This window comes from Pseudopipra pipra, chromosome 1 (assembly GCF_036250125.1).
Source record: "Pseudopipra pipra isolate bDixPip1 chromosome 1, bDixPip1.hap1, whole genome shotgun sequence".
Lineage (NCBI taxonomy): Eukaryota > Metazoa > Chordata > Aves > Passeriformes > Pipridae > Pseudopipra > Pseudopipra pipra.
The window spans coordinates 85,374,290-85,391,572 of NC_087549.1; positions in this window are offsets into that span (position 1 = coordinate 85,374,290).

Below are 17,283 nucleotides of genomic sequence, written 5' to 3' on the forward strand. Positions count from 1 at the left end.
ACCGGTACCTCCAAAGCCTTGTGTCTGCTACGATCCCCCACCAGATCAAAAGGGAAGGGGGGAACAGTGGTGCCTCCGGGGTCCACGTACCCCCATTCCCATCACCCTTTCTCTCTTTCCCTCCTCCATCCGGGAGGCTTTTATGGATGAGCTGCCTCCGAGCCCCCGCAAGAAACGACCCTGAAGGGTTTAGACAATTCATCAGCCATCACTTTCGGTATCTGCTTCCTCCCTTTCAAATACAATCCTCGCACACCACGCTGGGAGGGGAGGGGAACAGACTTGAGACCAGAACCGCTACATAATCAACGTCAAAGTGATACCACTGACCTTTCGGAATCATGGAGTCCGGGCCAAAAAGCCCTCCTCATGATTTATTTTTTCTCTTTTTTTCCTTTTTTTCCCCTTTTTTTTTTTTTTTTTTAACTTTCACTGCCACAGCACATACACCGTTATTGCTTGCTTTCTAAAACTCATTAGGACTCTGCGGCATGGTAGGTCCAGCTCTTCCAGCGCAGCAGAGGTGCAAAAAGTGGAAAAGAAAAAAAAGTGCGGGTTTCAAAACGATGCCCCTTGCAAGCTGTCTACCTCCTTCCCGCAGTGTCTCCGGGCGAGGAGGGGAGACCCGGGGTGCTGCCGGGGCTCCCTATCCGCCCTGGCGGGGGACTCCTGGCCCCCGCGGCGCCGGCCCGGCCTCTCCGCTTGGTGGCGCTGGGATCCTGGGAATGGGGGCTCCGGCGGCGCCTCACCTGCCGGGACCCCCGCCACCCCCTACACCCATCTTCACCCTCACTGTATGCCTTTCTCCAACAGTTCCGGAGACGGACAGTTTTAAGGATACTTCCGTATCGATATTTTTCGCGCCCTATTCAGATGAACTATGCCACTGCTTGAGAGGATGAGGGGAGACCCCTCCGATTTCAAAGGCCCCCTTGTTTGGCTCTCGTGTCATCCCTACCGATAACGCCAGCTATGTCTGCTTCTTGCCACGAAAATAAATTCCCAGGCTGACAGGCGGAGAGGGGCGGCCCCGGCCCCATTCCCGGTCTTCCCCGCCGCAAGGCTGGGTTTAAACATCACTCCAGAAGCGAAAACTCTCACCTCGAATTTGTCCCAGAGCAGAGTAATATCCTCTGCTTATAAAGACCTGCGATGCCTTTTAAACACGAGGCTGACATCACACTTACGTTATATGTTCGTCTTTATTAAAACTTCGAGGAGAGGTTTTTATTGTTTGGGACGGAAGGGAGAGAGGGTGAGATTTGTTGTGGGGGATGGTGAGGGTTACGTGGACACAAACCCCTTGCTCTGGGCCTGGGCTGTAAAAAGGGAGCCAGGCGCTCCTTCTGAGGTCGCCAAAGGGGGAACTTGGGAGCCAGACGCTCCGGGGCGGTGCACGGCCCGGGTGCAGGCTGCTTCTCCCCCGTGGTCTCTCCGAGCCAGCCTGGTACCGGCTCTGGCTGGAGGGGAAAGTGCTTCCGACCATTTGGGTGTGAAAAGCCATTTGAACGGCACCAGAGAAGAGATAGAAAAATGTCCAAGTCGACGCAGTCGCGAAGTCGTTTTACTCCTCCTCTTCTGCAAACCCAAACAGCCTTTAAGGTTGTATGTGACACGCAAAGCAATGGATCTCTTCCAGCACTAGATATAGTTAAATCCCCCTTTCTTCCTTGCCTTCAGCCCCCAGGAAAACAAAAATGCAAATAAAAATAGAATAAAATGGATTTGAGGGAGAAATTTTCTTTACCCTTTATTTTTTTTCCTTTCCCTTGTCCGCATTCTTCTCCATGAAAAGAAAATATTTTCGTCCTCCCACTCAGAGAACACTGTCCTTTGTTTGCCAGTGTGTGTGAAGATGTACATCTTTCCTGGTGCCACTACATGCAATAATGGTGTACCTGACTGCTGTAGTAGCTCGTTGTTAGCAGGTGAGATGCTTTAAACACTCTTTCTGAGACCTGTCTGTAAGCTCAGCTTTTAGACTACTAGACAAAAAAGGAGTTCATGAAGGAGGAGGGGAGCCCTGCACAGGCAGAATACAGTTCTGGGAAAGAGACTGAAGCTGTATGGGTGAAACAGTGAGTTCCCAGTGCGTGGAGCTGGGCTAGAAGTGGGCTCTTCTCTGCAGGTGCCTCTCTTGATTACTGGTTGAGGGTTGCTGATGAGGGAGACTGCAGGGCATGAAGATAGACCTTCCCAGATGCAAAGCAGGGTGTGTATTAGAAGGGAGCTGCTGTGCAGTCAAAGACAATAAGGCATGCACTCACAGGCATGCTGACTGAGGGAATGTGTCAGGCTGAGTGACACAAGGAGGTGGCCAGAGGTGTGAGAAGGAGATCTGGCCAGCAGATCCCAGGCTGGAGGAATTGTTCTCATGGTCAGAACCTGGCTCTATCTCAAGCTCTCAGAACAGAAATCCAGTATCATGCATGAAAGATGCTAGGATAGCAAATTACTGCCCTGGGAGCTTACAGTTTTCTGGACCTTATCCCAGCACTTCCCAAGCTGCATCCAAGGAAATGCATTCTATAATCACTGTGCAGGGGATTCCTCTCCTAGTTGTATGTCCAGTCACTGGGCAATGTGGCTACGGTGTGCAGCAGGGATTGACAGATGCTCTTGTGGTACAACAAATACACCATGGGGAAAATTGTGTGGAATCTCTGATTCAGTCTGCACATGAAAACAGATCTCTGTTCTGTCTCCTCCTTTACCAGAAGCTCTGCATGGCAATAACAGCGGGATAGAGGCTTCATTTCCTGCGTTCTGGAAAGGCACTAGTTAAAGACTCAGAGCCTACAGGTAGCCTACAACTCTTATGGCTAACCATGCATATGATTATTTCAACAGATCATACATAGTGGCTTGGAGGCTGTGGACACCTAAGAGAGAGCCAAAAAAGAAATGAAACAACAGCTGTGAACAGGATGAGAGGTAGAGCCTTCCCACAGGGAAGGTAGTGCAGCTCTGCTGCTTCACATGGTACAGATGATACAAGGTCCTGTATTTATTCAAATCCTGTTATTTTAATTAGGCTTTTTTTTCCCTTTCCTTTTCCTTCTCCTATCTCTTCTACTCCTCTCATTCCCACAAAAAAATACAGAGAAAAAAAAAAGTGCCTGTGGGCCATAACAGAGCAGGAGCGCATCTGTTTAACAGAAAACATCACATCTTTTGCCCTCCAAATAGAATCTTACTACAAACTCACTCCAAGAAACACCAGATCCAAGAGGACATGCCCTTTTCTTCAGGCTAGAAGAATGCTAGTGAAGCAACTGATTGGAAGATTAATCTGTTGCCAAAATTGTCCTGCCAGTAATGAATTCATTCTACAAAGCATAACTTATTCCAACTCCTGAAATCCACAGTGTGGATCCAAGGGGAAATTTGGCTCACAGGAGGTAGCACATTCAATTTTCTGAGCTTCATGTAGAAATACAATTCTTGCACTGGGGATGAAGACATGTCATTTTCTTTAAAAGTTTGAGCACTTGTAGCTCTCTGAACCATTCATCTCGCCAGGACATCTGGGTGTAAAAATAACTAGCAGTGACATTTGTGCACATTCAGATTACATCTCAATGGCTGGCTGTCTTTTCAACCCATCTCTAATTTTATTTTAAAGTTATTCCTCCTCAGAGACTGGACCTAGCCCTGCAAAGTGGCACATTCCTGGCTGAAAGTTAGGAGCAACAAGATTGTTATCAATTACTTAGCTCTTAAATGGAAAACCATAAAAGATTTTCTATATGTTGGTATAAACATACATGTTTACACACACATACAACCTTCACCTTCGTATATTTGTATAGTCATACATATAGCACATACATAAAACATTTATATAAACTCACTAGCAAGTGCAGTCCAGACTGGCTAGCTATGTGTTAAAGGAACAAGTGCCATGTACAATTATTTTTCCTTCTCTGGTGTTTTCTTCAGCTGAGGTTTGCTTCAGTTCCAACAGAGCTACTGAGTAATGTCAGGGGGACCAACACTGAGGTGAAATCTCAGGCATCCCATTTTGAAAATCATATTTGTTCGTGAGGTAGGTCTGATGTAACTGCATTTGTCTTGGCAGACTGGATGCTTGGGTGATCTCTGCTGTAGGTGAAAAAGATGCAGCAAGGTAACTATTTTCCATGTAAGTGAATGGGTGATGCCTTTGGTTTACAGAGCTGGAGGGACGTGAGAGAAATTTGCCTGATTTGTGCCTTGATCACCTTCTCCATACATACCTTTTAGGACTTGCATGTTGTGATGTCACAGAGAAATTCTCGGATTTGAAGGACTTTTTTCTTCTTGACATTTGTTATCAGTTCTCATCTGAGTAGGTCACTAAGTACCATGAATTGCTGACAAATTGTCTGCTGTGCCTGGCTAGATCTGGTGAAGAAGCAAGCCCAGCAGCAGAAAGAGGAAGGAGAGATGAAAGACCGAGAGAAAAATGAACTCACCAAAATGGCTGCGGAGATCAAGGAAAGGTGTAAAAGCTTATGTGACCAAAGAAGCCAATGCTAAAACTAAACCTCAGCTTTAAAACCAGAGCAATCTTGCTGGACAGGATAATAGTATTATTTCTTATCCCTTTGGTCTTGATTTTCCATTCATTTCAGCTGCGATAAACAAGGACTAATTTAGGAAAGTTAATGAAACTGTGTCAGTGCTAGTCTGGTATACAGAGTTTATTGAACTCCATGGAAATTTTACTGTGAACATGAGTAAAAACAAGAAAAAAATCCCAACAATTTAAAGCTTTCCTCCATTTTGCATGTTATTTGTATAGCACCATTAATCAGTACTAATATCTCAATGCTATTGGAACAATGCAGGCACACTGAAAAAAGTGGAAGTGGTGTCGTTATTTTTGGGCTTGTGCCATTGGGTGAAGTCCACTTCTGAGGCTGTGAGCTGGTTCCCCATGAAACCACAATGAGAGGGTATTTGATTGGCCTTGCTGTCAGGAGTTGGGGTGGAGTATGAAGTAGCTGACAAGTGCATTAGAAAAAATAAATATAACTGGAATGCTTGTGAAGTTAGCTCATCCAGAGCTAGAAAATCATTTGGACTGCTGTGAGAAGGAATATTTGGAAAAAAAAGATTCAGTAGGAAAATGCTTAGATTGCCTATTAATCCCCAGTGCTGAGCACATTTTTCTATATTTCTGTAATTATATTATTGCCAGCTACTGTGGGACAATTGACAAATAACATCTGGTCACAAACCCTTTCAGGGTGACAGAAAAATCACTGTAGTAGCAATTAAAATGCTTAGAGCCAAAAAATAAAACAGTATGCAGCAATCAAGTGAAACAGAGCATACTCTACAGTCAACAGTTTTTCTCCCCTAATTTTAAATAGAGCACTGCCAGTCTGGGTTGTAACAGACCCAAAGTAACTGCTTTCTCAACTGGTTCTTGCAGACTCTCCTGACCCATAAAACTAAGCAACACTTTTGCATCAAATTTTGCTTGATCCTTGATGAGCCTTCATGAATCCACAGCTGTTCTGACAAAAAATACACATTTTCACTAATGCTTCAGTCTTTTTGGTAAAAAACCTTTGGATTTAGAAAGCTGAAAATACATTTTTTCATTTCTGGATTTAGTTCTTTGCTGTCTCTCTCTTTTCTTGATTTTCTTCCTCTTTTTTTTTTTTTAAGTATCTGAATGGGAAGTGAAAAGAGGGCAGTGAAAATTGCTTTCAGTTTGTCTTATTTCTGAACACCTTATACATGTACTTAATTTATAGGTTTATACAGATAACTTTTGAATAAAAATAAAGACCCCACATTTACCCCCATACATATATATAATTCTATACCCAACACATATGAAGAAACAGGAGTGGATGTTTACAAGTCAAGCCACATGACTTTTTCAGTTTACACGGAACTGTTTAAAAGATCTGTTCAATAGCTGAGGTGTATACATCAGTAGAATGATTACCTTTAAACTTTTGAAACAATATTTCAGCAACAATTTCCTCGTCTACAACTTTACAAGGCTGTAAATAGCCCCTGTGTGCATAATGAATTCTGACATCATAGGCCAGGGCTCTTATACACAGCAGGTTTTCCAGAACTTTTATGAGTAAGTTACACCTTGAGGCAAAACTAAACCCCCCAACTTCTATTACAAATGTTACAATAAAATGTTCCTTTGAGTTTTCCTAGAGCTCAATGTTCTGTCTTTTTTCCCGTTCCAAGTCATTCTTTCTATGCTGTATATGGATTCAATACAGTCAGATTACATGAAAAATGTGTTTTGCTGCAGACATATTGGATATTAGGTATTGTTACAAGGTGTTTTTTATGGCTAGGCTTGCAGGACCAATGCAACAAGGTGATAAAGAATAAAATCTCTTGCTCTTACAATACTGTGATCACTGCTGTTGCTATTCCTGCGTGGTGCATGTGTGGTGATTTTATTTATCTAAGTACTGGGTGGAGTGAAGCTGCAGTATGTCACAACCAAGGACTGGGAGGAGAAAGAGTCAAATGATTTTTTCAAAAGATTGAATAGAGATGGGCAGAGATAGGCTTGCAATGAGACTATTGCTTGTCGCCTGCTTATGTTTCTTTTTGCCCACTGCTGTGGCTAGCCCACCTAACAGTGCTGTTCTAGGTTCCTATGTATTCCACCACAAAGTCAATGCAGCTGTAAAGGTCTTTCTCTTCAGCTTTCCCACAGTAAGTCCAGGCTTTCAGAACACAAACGTATTGAACTAGATAAAATACCGATGCATGTGTGATTTCCTTATGATCACTAGAGCCATTCCCAGCAGCTAAAAGTGATCCTGATCAGAGAAGGTGAAGAGATATCGCTTCTGTCCTCTACATTGTCACTGAGCAAGTAATTGCAATATAGATTTCTGGGCAGTAGACTAGCTAAGGTGATGGGGACCCTTGAATTAGTCAAGAAAGCACTTCAAAAGACACTGGCAGACATGCCTAGGTGAAAAATGCAAATGGTGTCTCATCCTCACTGTGTAACCTCCCCTCACAGCTCTTCCCGTACAGGAAGGATTTAGTGACGGTGTGACCAACACCTGACTGTGCACCGGAAAAAGAAACCTAGGCAAGGTGAATTGAAGGTATTTATAGAGATAGCTGCTTACTGAATGTGTGATGCTATTAAATAGCCATATGAACAGCCCTCATTCCAGTTTTTGACCCGAATTTACCCTTCATTTTCAATTCTGTGTCTGTACTTGTGTTCCTGGGTCTCCGTTTGTATGAATTACCACATTCCATACCGAGAATATATATCTAAGGCAAAAGAGCTCGATTTGCACACCCTCTCTGTGTCTTCAGGTTGAAAAGGTTGGACAATGTGGAGCTACTTTCTCTTTGGATTCCATTTCACCCTGGTCTGTGGAAAAGCAGAATTCTCGGGCAAGAGGATCAAGGCAAGTGTAGGCAGCACCACGTCTCGGTGCCTGGATTCCTATGGGGCAGCAAAATTCACTGCAAATCTCTGTCAGGAAACAGTTTTTCTAGCAAGCTGATACTCTTCTCCTTTTACAGACTCATCAAACAAACATCAAAATGATGACAGAGTTTTCCTTGGCCCATTTCCTATGGCAGCAAAGCATCTTCCCGGCGTTGCCCCTCCACCTCTCCAGCACACTGTAAGTTTCATTGTTGTTGAAGTAGGTTATCTAGAGGTCAGTAGGCTAACAGGGTGTTTGGATTTCCTAAAATTGTGCGTGTCCTTAAACGTTTCAAATTGGATTGTTTACACACCACTCCGTGAACCTGGACCGCACACTAAAAGCTGCATACAATGCTGCTATTTCTGCTTCTCTGCTCCCTTTCCCCTCAATGCAGGTATTTCAGCTTTTGGAGGGGGGGGCTGTCATTAAGGTTCATAAAACACAGTAAAAAAACTGGCTGGAGACACTCGTAATTCTACAAGTCCACCATGTAGGTTATGCAATAAAAAAATTGCATAGCTAGAAAGAGATGTCCTCAATAAAAGACTTAATTGAAAGAAGCCCTGATGGTCAAAATGGTATCAAGAGGAAGGAACTACCATGGCACTCAGGTTTACATTTGTTTCCTCTGACACTGATTTCCTGTATGGCTTTGAGCAAGGCACTTAATTTCTTCAGGGCTCTGTTTCTTACCCAATAAACAGGGATAAGAAGATTGCTTTTATTTTATTGCATTTTATCTTACCTATTTGGACTGTGAGTCCTTCTGCACAGAACCTGTCTCTAACTAATACTATCAGTATTAGTTTGGATAGCTGTTTAAGGTACCAGCATTACATTGTCAAAAGCCAGGCAATATCTCTGTCCTCTTCTGCTATTTTGGGGTTCAAGAGGATTTTATTATGAAGTGCAGGAGTGTGTGTTACATTCTGTTCTTCTTCCTAGACCAGCAAAAAAGCTTCTTTACAAGAGCTCACTTGAATTACTGAGGGTCCTTCTGGGACTTAATTAAGAACTACTTTATTCTTATTTACCCCAGCGTACTTCACTGAGATAATTCCACTGGTTTCATAATTCTTTTACTTTCTGTGGTTTTTCAATAAAAATATACTTCTAAAAGATTTACCCAATCCATATTCTGAACTGGAAAGTTTCCACTAATGTCAACAGCTTTGGACTGAGTATGAGAAACAAGAAAGAACCTCCAAAAATAATTTTTGAGTTTTGAAGTATTAATAATCATAAAAAAGTCCTAGTTGCAGGGAGTGACATTTCTATGGCTTTTTGCTCTTCTTAAACTCAGCATTCGAACTATATCTTAAATTTGCCTCCTGTTCCTTGAGAATACAGCACAGCACGAACACTTAATACTCCTACTACGTTTTCTTGCCCATTGGTATCATAGGGATAACATTAGAAATCACACATCACTTACAGATTGAGGCTCAAACATTATATGTTTGAGCTAAGGCCTTAGGTGCATGGTGAAATATTGGGACAGAAGAGGACAGTTTTGGAGATGGTGAAAAATCACAGGAATTTTCAAAACTTCTATGTCTACCTCAAGGGTACAGAAAGTTAAAGAACTCCTCCTGGAATATTGAAACATATATAGTAAATTGAACTTCTGAGGTTCACACCATTCTGTCTTTTTGTCGTGGCTTCATATTCTTTCCCTCCTTCTGTGCATGCCTGGCACCCACCTGGGAACCATTCAGGGGCACTGTGGTGAGCAGTAAGTATTGCAAAGGATCCATCTACATATGGAAAAGTAGACCAAAAGGCAAAGTAGAAACCATTCCAATAGCTAATGCCCACCACATCACTTCTAATTGTGCCTGTGTGAGACAGGTGCAGGAGAGATATTATGACATTAGGAGCTACACTGGGCACAAAGGACCTAACATCCACCCCAAACTCATGCTTGTATAACCGTGAAAGACCACTTGAAGGACGACCACCATCTGCCTGCTGTGCTGAAGAGGCTGGTCTGAGGGAACGTAAGGCCAGGGTGACTGCATGCAAATTTTCTGAGTTTGAGCAGCACAGTTCTTTTCCATATACTGCTGATTAAGGCAGCCATAAAAATGAGGATGGCTCACAGGCTGTGGCTACGATCATAACTGGGTGTTCTCTGTGGTTTGCAAACAGGAAGATTGCTGTAGCAATTATGCGTGTGTTTTAGAACGATGCAAGGTCTGATTAGCAGATGTAGTGTGAGTTGTTTCAATCCCCTTTGGGTAATCTGGGATTGACAGAAGAAAAGGAGTTGTCATCTTTAGCAGAAAGTGGTCTAATATATGTTTGAACATCATTGTTTTTTGGCTTTTGTAGAAAAGGAGTCACTGGTGGTCAGAGAGATTGTTGGTAATCAGTGGCTGACTTCTGAAGGGCACAGAAATGGTCCTCAGGCTGCTTCCCCTGTTGTTCTGTGTAGTAGGATGTGTTTAAGCCACAGGTGGAGATATCATGGGAAGATGAACTGTGACAGCGACTCTCTGACTGCTTTTTCTTATGTCAATGCAGAGGCTCCACAGCCAGGTGTGACCCTGCTGAGACTGGAAATAAGTCTGGAACTTGGGGGAGTCACAGCTCCTGTCATTGCCCTAAGGAGAGATTCAGACAGGGACAGGTAGGTGCCAGAAGGGAATGTGTAGCTGAGCAAAGGGACCTGATAGAATTGCTCTGTGTCTGCTGGTCATGAACTTTTTGTGCTTTGAGAAAGAAAAAAAAAATAAAAGGTGACGTCCAGTTTGTTAAGCAGGAGAAAAGGATTTCTAGACAGAAGATTGAACTAGACTTGAAGAGACAAGTGATAAGAGTCCACAGATAATGAGTATCCTGACACCTGTTGAAGGGAGAATGGGGAGCTGTACAAAAGCCATCAGAGAAACAGGACTGAGAATAATAGGACAGTGAGCTGAGCACTTGACATCTCTCTACACTAATGCCAAGGGTATGGCAACAAACAAGAAGTATTCAAAGCCTTAGAACACAGCCAAAGCTATGTTATAAGAGTTACTGCAGAAACCTGGCAGATGGATCGTATGACTGCTATATCAGAATAAGTTGCCTTGGAAGGGAGACAGGGAAACAGAAGGGAAGGACTGCACCATGTGCCAAGAATGCATATACTTTCTCCAGAGAAGAAGGGATGAGCAGCTAGTTTACAGGATGCTTCTGGGAAATAAAAGTAAAGATTCAGAAGCCTTCTGAGGTCACAAAACTGAGTGGAGGAGTTAGAGCAGAATCTGTTTTTGAGTAACTACTAGAAGGATTTAAAAAGCGGGTCATGGAAGAGTTTTAATGAAAGATATAAGAGGACAAAACTAAATAAAATCTTGGAGTATGCTGAGAATATTTAACTGTATGAATGTGGAGAAAGCGGTAAAATAAAATGCTATTTCTGAATCTTTTTTAGAGAAACTGACAAAGGATCTGAAATTCTGAGGTAATTTAAGTGAAGAGGATCATCTGAAATAGCTTGAAAATGGTGGTGGTAAAGCATCTGAACTCCAAGGAAAGGAATATGTTAAAGCAATGGAAAGGGACAATAGACTTGAAAAAAGTTGCCTCAACAGGCTGCTGAGTGGGACGTTTAGAAGGTGTCTTGCTTCTAAATCAAAGAAGGCAATGAGAGTGTTAGCTGATTCAGTCCCCACTTGTGTGTTCCTTTTTGGTTCTAAGTCTATTTCTCTCTTATGTTTCCATTTCTGCATGCAATTGTTTTTATTGTTCATCATCTTGAGGTTTTTAGCATTTCCCATACACAAAAACATCCAAGGTTAAATAAGGAATTCTACAAATAACCTTCACAAAGTTATTCAATTATTGAGACTGGGGGGGAGGGGACAGGAAAGGTAAATCATAATTTCATTCTTCTTATGAACATAGCCTGAATAATTTATTTTGGTCCACTTAATACATAGTCCATTAAAGTGACTTCAGAAGATTCTGTAGTCTGTCACTGCCAGTGCGCTGTCTGTCCTCTGGGAGTGGAGAACAGAGGAGTATCCAGGTGTGTTGTGGTGTTATCTTAAAAGACACCTGCAGGCTGCAGTGTTGCCTTGATTATCTGCACAACACTACAAATGCTCTGCTTCATTTTTGTTCTTAATGGGCATGCTGATCACCAGTTGAAGAAACTGGAGTCAAGAGAAAGCCAGCAAACTGGCTTCAAGCTAAGATAACACACACTTTGATCAGTGTCACTCAGGCTAAGGGGGAGAAAGAATAATGTCAGTTCTAATAGTAATGTGTTTGTTCTTACCAAGTAGATCTAAGAACACAAGGTTTGTAAGGGCTGGTGATTTTCCTATTGAAAGGTAAACCCATCTTGGCTTAGAAAGTGTCTTTTCCTACAAACATCTACAAATTTCCTTTGACTGAAAGATGTTTAGCTTTATATCCAAGAAGTAATATCAAATTCTGTCTTATCCTTTCATTTGGAAGCATGTGTCTGAAGAATGGAACGAGGGCCAAATATGTTCTGCAGGAATAGTTCCTCCTTTTGTAAGGGTAGATGATATAAGAGACAGTTTTAAATCTGAGATTCCCAGTCTGTGTAGAAAAGTGTTAGCATGTCCAGAGACTGTTGCTGAAGAACATGGAAGACTGAGTGTAGTGGGTTGGCTTTTGGACTTTTTAGGCCTTCCTTAGCAATGAGGGAAAGGAAAGGCAAATTGACGCACTAATAATTTGGGTAGGGGGAAGAGAAGAATCCCCTCTTAATTGGTGTGAATGTGGGTATGAAGTTTATTGTTCCAATCCTTGATTGCAGTGTGACTTTGCCTTGTGCATGGCACAAGTATCACACTTGCTGGGTCAGATTTGGAAATCACAGGACCAGAAGATGGGGCATCTCCAGTGTCTCTATGGAGGTGAGCTCCTGGGCAAGTCCTTGGTAGATTCTGTCCCCAGACCTAGTGCAGGCATAAATCAAGGCATGCAGACCAGTACCTCACCATGCTTCTGGCCTCTGCTCAGCTGAATGTGAACCAAAAGGATTTAGAAATGGAGTTTGGATGATTTGGCAAGACCCTAGGCTGCTCAGCACCATGAATCCTTCTATCTGGAAAGCAGCTGAATAGAAAGGAATTGTGCTTTACTGAGAGGTGCCCCCTGTTACTGTTGACCTGATCAATTCTCCAGACAGTATGTCTGTGTTTGGAAAGACAGAGCATATGTTGGAGAAGCATTGTGCAGCCCTCAGTTGAAGCTAGGCTTAGGTCTTTCAAATTACATTGAGTGAATTGTGGGCTAAAGGAGAAGTTACACATCTGCGGAGTTCAAGGGTGCTCTATTAGTCCTGCATGGTGTTACTGTCAGATGGGGGTCTGGAGATGTGGATGTTCCAACCAAGTTAGAGGTCCAGAAACCAAGTAAAATCCCATTTTAGTCTGCCCAGTGAGGCTGTCCTGCTCACATGCAAGGAGACTTCTCTGGAACTATAAAACTTTTTTTTCTGGAACAAAATTAACACCTGGGCCCTGTCTACATTGACCCCAATATTCAAGATTCTGTAGATTTCTCTTGTATTCTGAGGTGATTTTTCTCCTCCAACCCCAGTGTGTTGACTCTGGCTGTACTATGGTTAGCTGCTGCAGAACAGTGCTTCCACAGTGAGATATTTTTGAACCTGATCCTGCAGATGGTTACCAGGTAAGTCAGTTTGAAGTCTTTGTTTTGCTTCTTATGCAGGAGTCTTGTGTTTTCTAGGTCAATATATATATGACCATATTGAGGGTAACATTTTTTCTTTCTGCTCATAGTACATCCCCACTGAGTTTTGTGTTCTCCACAGCTCTTAACACGCCTGAAGGAAGGGAAGAAGTAGAGTCCTTGCCTGCAAGCCTACAGATTAACTGTCTCACTAGGGTGTCCACTCTTATCCAAAAGGACTTCCTGCTGGATAGAGCTGGACCTAAAGCTAAGGACTCTATTTCCATGCTGCAGATGTCATTTTCCTGTTATAACAGTACAGCTGGTCACGTGTTTTGCATTTTTCTTGACATAAAAGTGCATTAGGATACATATATCCCGTTGGATCTGAACTGCTTCAGATACTGCCTGCAACTCTTGCTTGGGCTGTCTGCATAGGTCAATGTTTCCAGAACTGAAATACCTAGAAAGCATTTGAATCCATATTTGGGAATCTGAATTGGTGGCCAGCTTTTTTTTTTTCCTGAGAAGATGTAAAACAGATGCTACTAGCACCAAAATCAGTGCCAGCTTTGATTTCTCAGCTCTGACAGGAACACATGCCTGCTTTTATTTCCTCCACAGCTCCAGTCCTTTAGTTCCACAAAAAAACCCCAAAAAACAAAACAAAAAAAAATCCAAAAGGGAAAATACTGAGTGCCAGATCCAAAGCATGTTGAAATGTATGTAAATCACTATCATGGGCTTTGGATCAGATCCTAAGTAAACTAATTCTTGTATTGTCACCTCTGGTCATAATGACCCTTTGTTCTGCCTTTTTAATGATAAATTATTATGTTATAAAAAGCCTTATGTAATTTCTGGCATTAGACATCACATGCAAGGTGTGTAATCTTAGAAATGCTCTAGCTAGTTTCTTGGGTTGTGTAACAAATAATTATGGAATCTCGCTGAGTCTTGCTTTATTATTATACAGCTTCAGGCTCTTACCCCCAGTGGCTTTACATGCTTGTTAATATTTAAGCTATCTTGTAGCTTGGGTAATTTGTAATGAGGTTTTTTTTTTCTTTATTTTCTTTTTTTTTTTGTTACTGAAGGTAATATTAAACAAAAGTAGTTGTTGGGGGAAAGAGGGAAAGGCGTGATGGATGTTTTGTTCTTCTGAAAGTGCTTTTCCTTGTTTTAATATCTTTTGGCTGATTCACAAATACAGATATGGAATAGAGATCTCCTCCAAAGCCTTCCTTTTGTGCTTCTCTACCTAATCAGGAACATACAGAACTGTTCTTCTCAGCAGATTGGGCAGTGGTGGGCATGTAGGTTTGCCATGAAGAATACTCTGTAAAATACAGGTCACTCCTAAAGATGGTGGTTCTGCCTACTAAGACTAAAGCTCTAGCCAAAGCCTATTAAAATAGAGAAGGTCTTCTGTCTACAGAAAACATCCAGGCCCACAGAAAGGACCCAAAGAATTTGGCCAACCTTTGCTGTGAAAAAGGTGGACAAGATATCTCTTGTTCCTGATGATTGTGTCCCATTCTGCTAAACCATGAAATCTTTCTTTACCTGCTCTCATTAAAAAATAAGAATTTTCCAGTTATATAATCAAGACATCCTTGTTCTGTCTTCAGGGTCAGTAGAAGAGGTCAAAACCAGAGAATTTTTGTGTAAAATTGGAGTTAGTCTTCAGCAGGCCAGTGCTTCTGCTTACAGAGGTGGTAGGTGAGGCTTCAAGAATAGAATGTGCAACTATGAATGATCCTGGTATGGATGATATGGTGGAAGATCACTTGGAGGGGTTTCAAGCATGACTTATTGTTAACATCACCCTGAGAACAGTGTGTGCTGCAAGATCTACAAAATCCCATCCTGCTTACTTAAAGACAAAGGGACAGAGCTATGCACCTAATACTGATCACATACACAGGTCCAAGCTTACCCACCAAAGCTGGAGTATGTCTGTTTTTTTGATATATAGCAACTTTAATAGTAAAAAAAAACTTCAGGTAGGCTCTGAAACAAAACTTACCACACTTACTGCTTTGATTTTTCTAATGAAAACCAAAAGTCCATATTGAGTTGCAATTGGAGAAAAGAGTAGCAACAAGTAAAGATAATTTGTTCATGACTACCAGTTCACTTCTATTTGGATAATATGGGTCCATGGCACACTCATCTCTGAATTCCTGTATGTGTTTGTACACCCCTGTACAATTGCTACCACCTTTACCTGTGTCCCGGGGAGCATCAGGTAAAGCACCACCAGCCCATCGAGGGAGGTGTTTGTCCCACTCTGCTCTGCACTGGTGTGGCCTCACCTTGAATATTGTGGCAGTTTGGGGCACCACAATATAAGAAAGATATTAAGCTCTTAGAGAGTGTCAAAGGAGAGCAACAAAAATGGGGAAGGGCCTTTAGAGGAAGCTGAATGAAGAGCAGCTGAGGTCACTTGGTCTGTTCAGCCTGGAGGAGACTGAGGGGAGATCTCATTGCAGTCTACAACTTCCTTGTGAGGGGAAGAGGAGGGGCAGGCACTGATCTCTTCTTTGTGGTGACCAGTGACTGGACACGAGGAAATGGTCTGAAGTTGTGCCAGGGGAGGTTTAGGTTGGATATTAGAAAAAGGTTCTTCACCCAGAGGGTGGTTGGGTTCTGGAACAGGCTCCCCAGGGAAGTGGTCACAGCACCAAGACTGACAGAGTTCAAGAAACATTTGGATGATACCCTCAGGTATATGGTGTGACTCTTGGGGATGGACCCGTGCAGGGCCAAGAGCTGGACTCGATGATCCTTGTGGATCCCTTCCAACTCATCATATTCTGTGATTTTGTGAAACAAGGTACAGTAAAGACAGAACAGGTTCACAAGTACGATCAAGATAAGGAATGAATTGATTACAGCTCTTCAAGAGACTTCTCATAAGGGGATTTAATGCAATCTCAAGTTGTGAGAGAAAAGCTCAGGGGAATGGTTGCAAATCTCTCTCAGATGGCAACTGTTGATCCTGTGGTCTGTTATCACGTGGCACTTTCAGAGCAAAATAGCAAGAGATACTTCTTTACATGAAACAATCTGACTGTGAAATTGAACTGAAAAAGTTGGCATGGACTCAAAAAAGTGACAGGACAAATTTGTGAAGGAAAAGTTCTTCAGGGCTATTAAGCACAAGGATCCTGTTTTGACTCAGGAATATCCTAATCTTCATGCAGGATTAGGAAATACTTTGGGACTATGTTTAACTGCTGTTGACCATTTCCTAAGTTATGGAGAATAGCTGTACTGGAGAGAGGAGCTTGGGCTAACTAAACCTTTGGTTTGACATAGATCAGGTGGATTTTTATATTGGACATATCTGAAGGGATTTGGGAATCCCATGGCTTCCTATGAAAAGATGCATAACAATTCTAACAATCTATCTTGGTGTTTCACATGACATTTTCCACCTTACAGGTCAGTTGGAAAGATCTATATAAGTTGGATGCAAATTTGGCCTTTAAGCAAGATGTATTTGAACTGCATGACATCTGCAGGAGTTCTCTTGTACAGAGCTGCCGGGCAAGAGGTAATTCACCTGGCAGGACATGCTGTCATAGTCTAGCAAACCTGCTTGCCCTGCTTGGGTCTTTCAGCATCCCGTACAGGTACAGGCTGGGAGATATTGCCAGAGCTCACAGGCTGAAGTGAAACATATGGGACCCTGGGGTGATGAACAGCATAGTGACCTGCGCCACTCATGGTACAGGTGCACGCTGCTGTCCAGAAAGAGACATTCCCTTGCTTTCCCACATCAAAAGGATGGATTCCTTCTTCGTAGCATGTGGGCCTTTCTCTGATTGCAGAATGAGAAACTGGCTCTACAAGTCTTTTTTCATACAAAACCTTTGTTTTTCATGATCCCATTTACGTCAGTGAAACTTGGAGGTTTAAGATCTAATGTTTTTGTAGCTATGAGCCCTGTGTTCATAGTTCAAATGTGACCAAATTTAACCCATATTTCTACTCTGTCATATTATGTGGCTTTTAACAAGGCAAACTTGTTTTTTTAGTTAATGTAAATATGTATTTATTTGTGCAGCCATGAAAACATGGTATTCATGCTTTTTTGTCATGTAAGCGTAAATGGTTTTATGAATTGCCAAACAATTGAGCCTTTCATTTGTAGATAAAATTTTGATGTATTACTCAG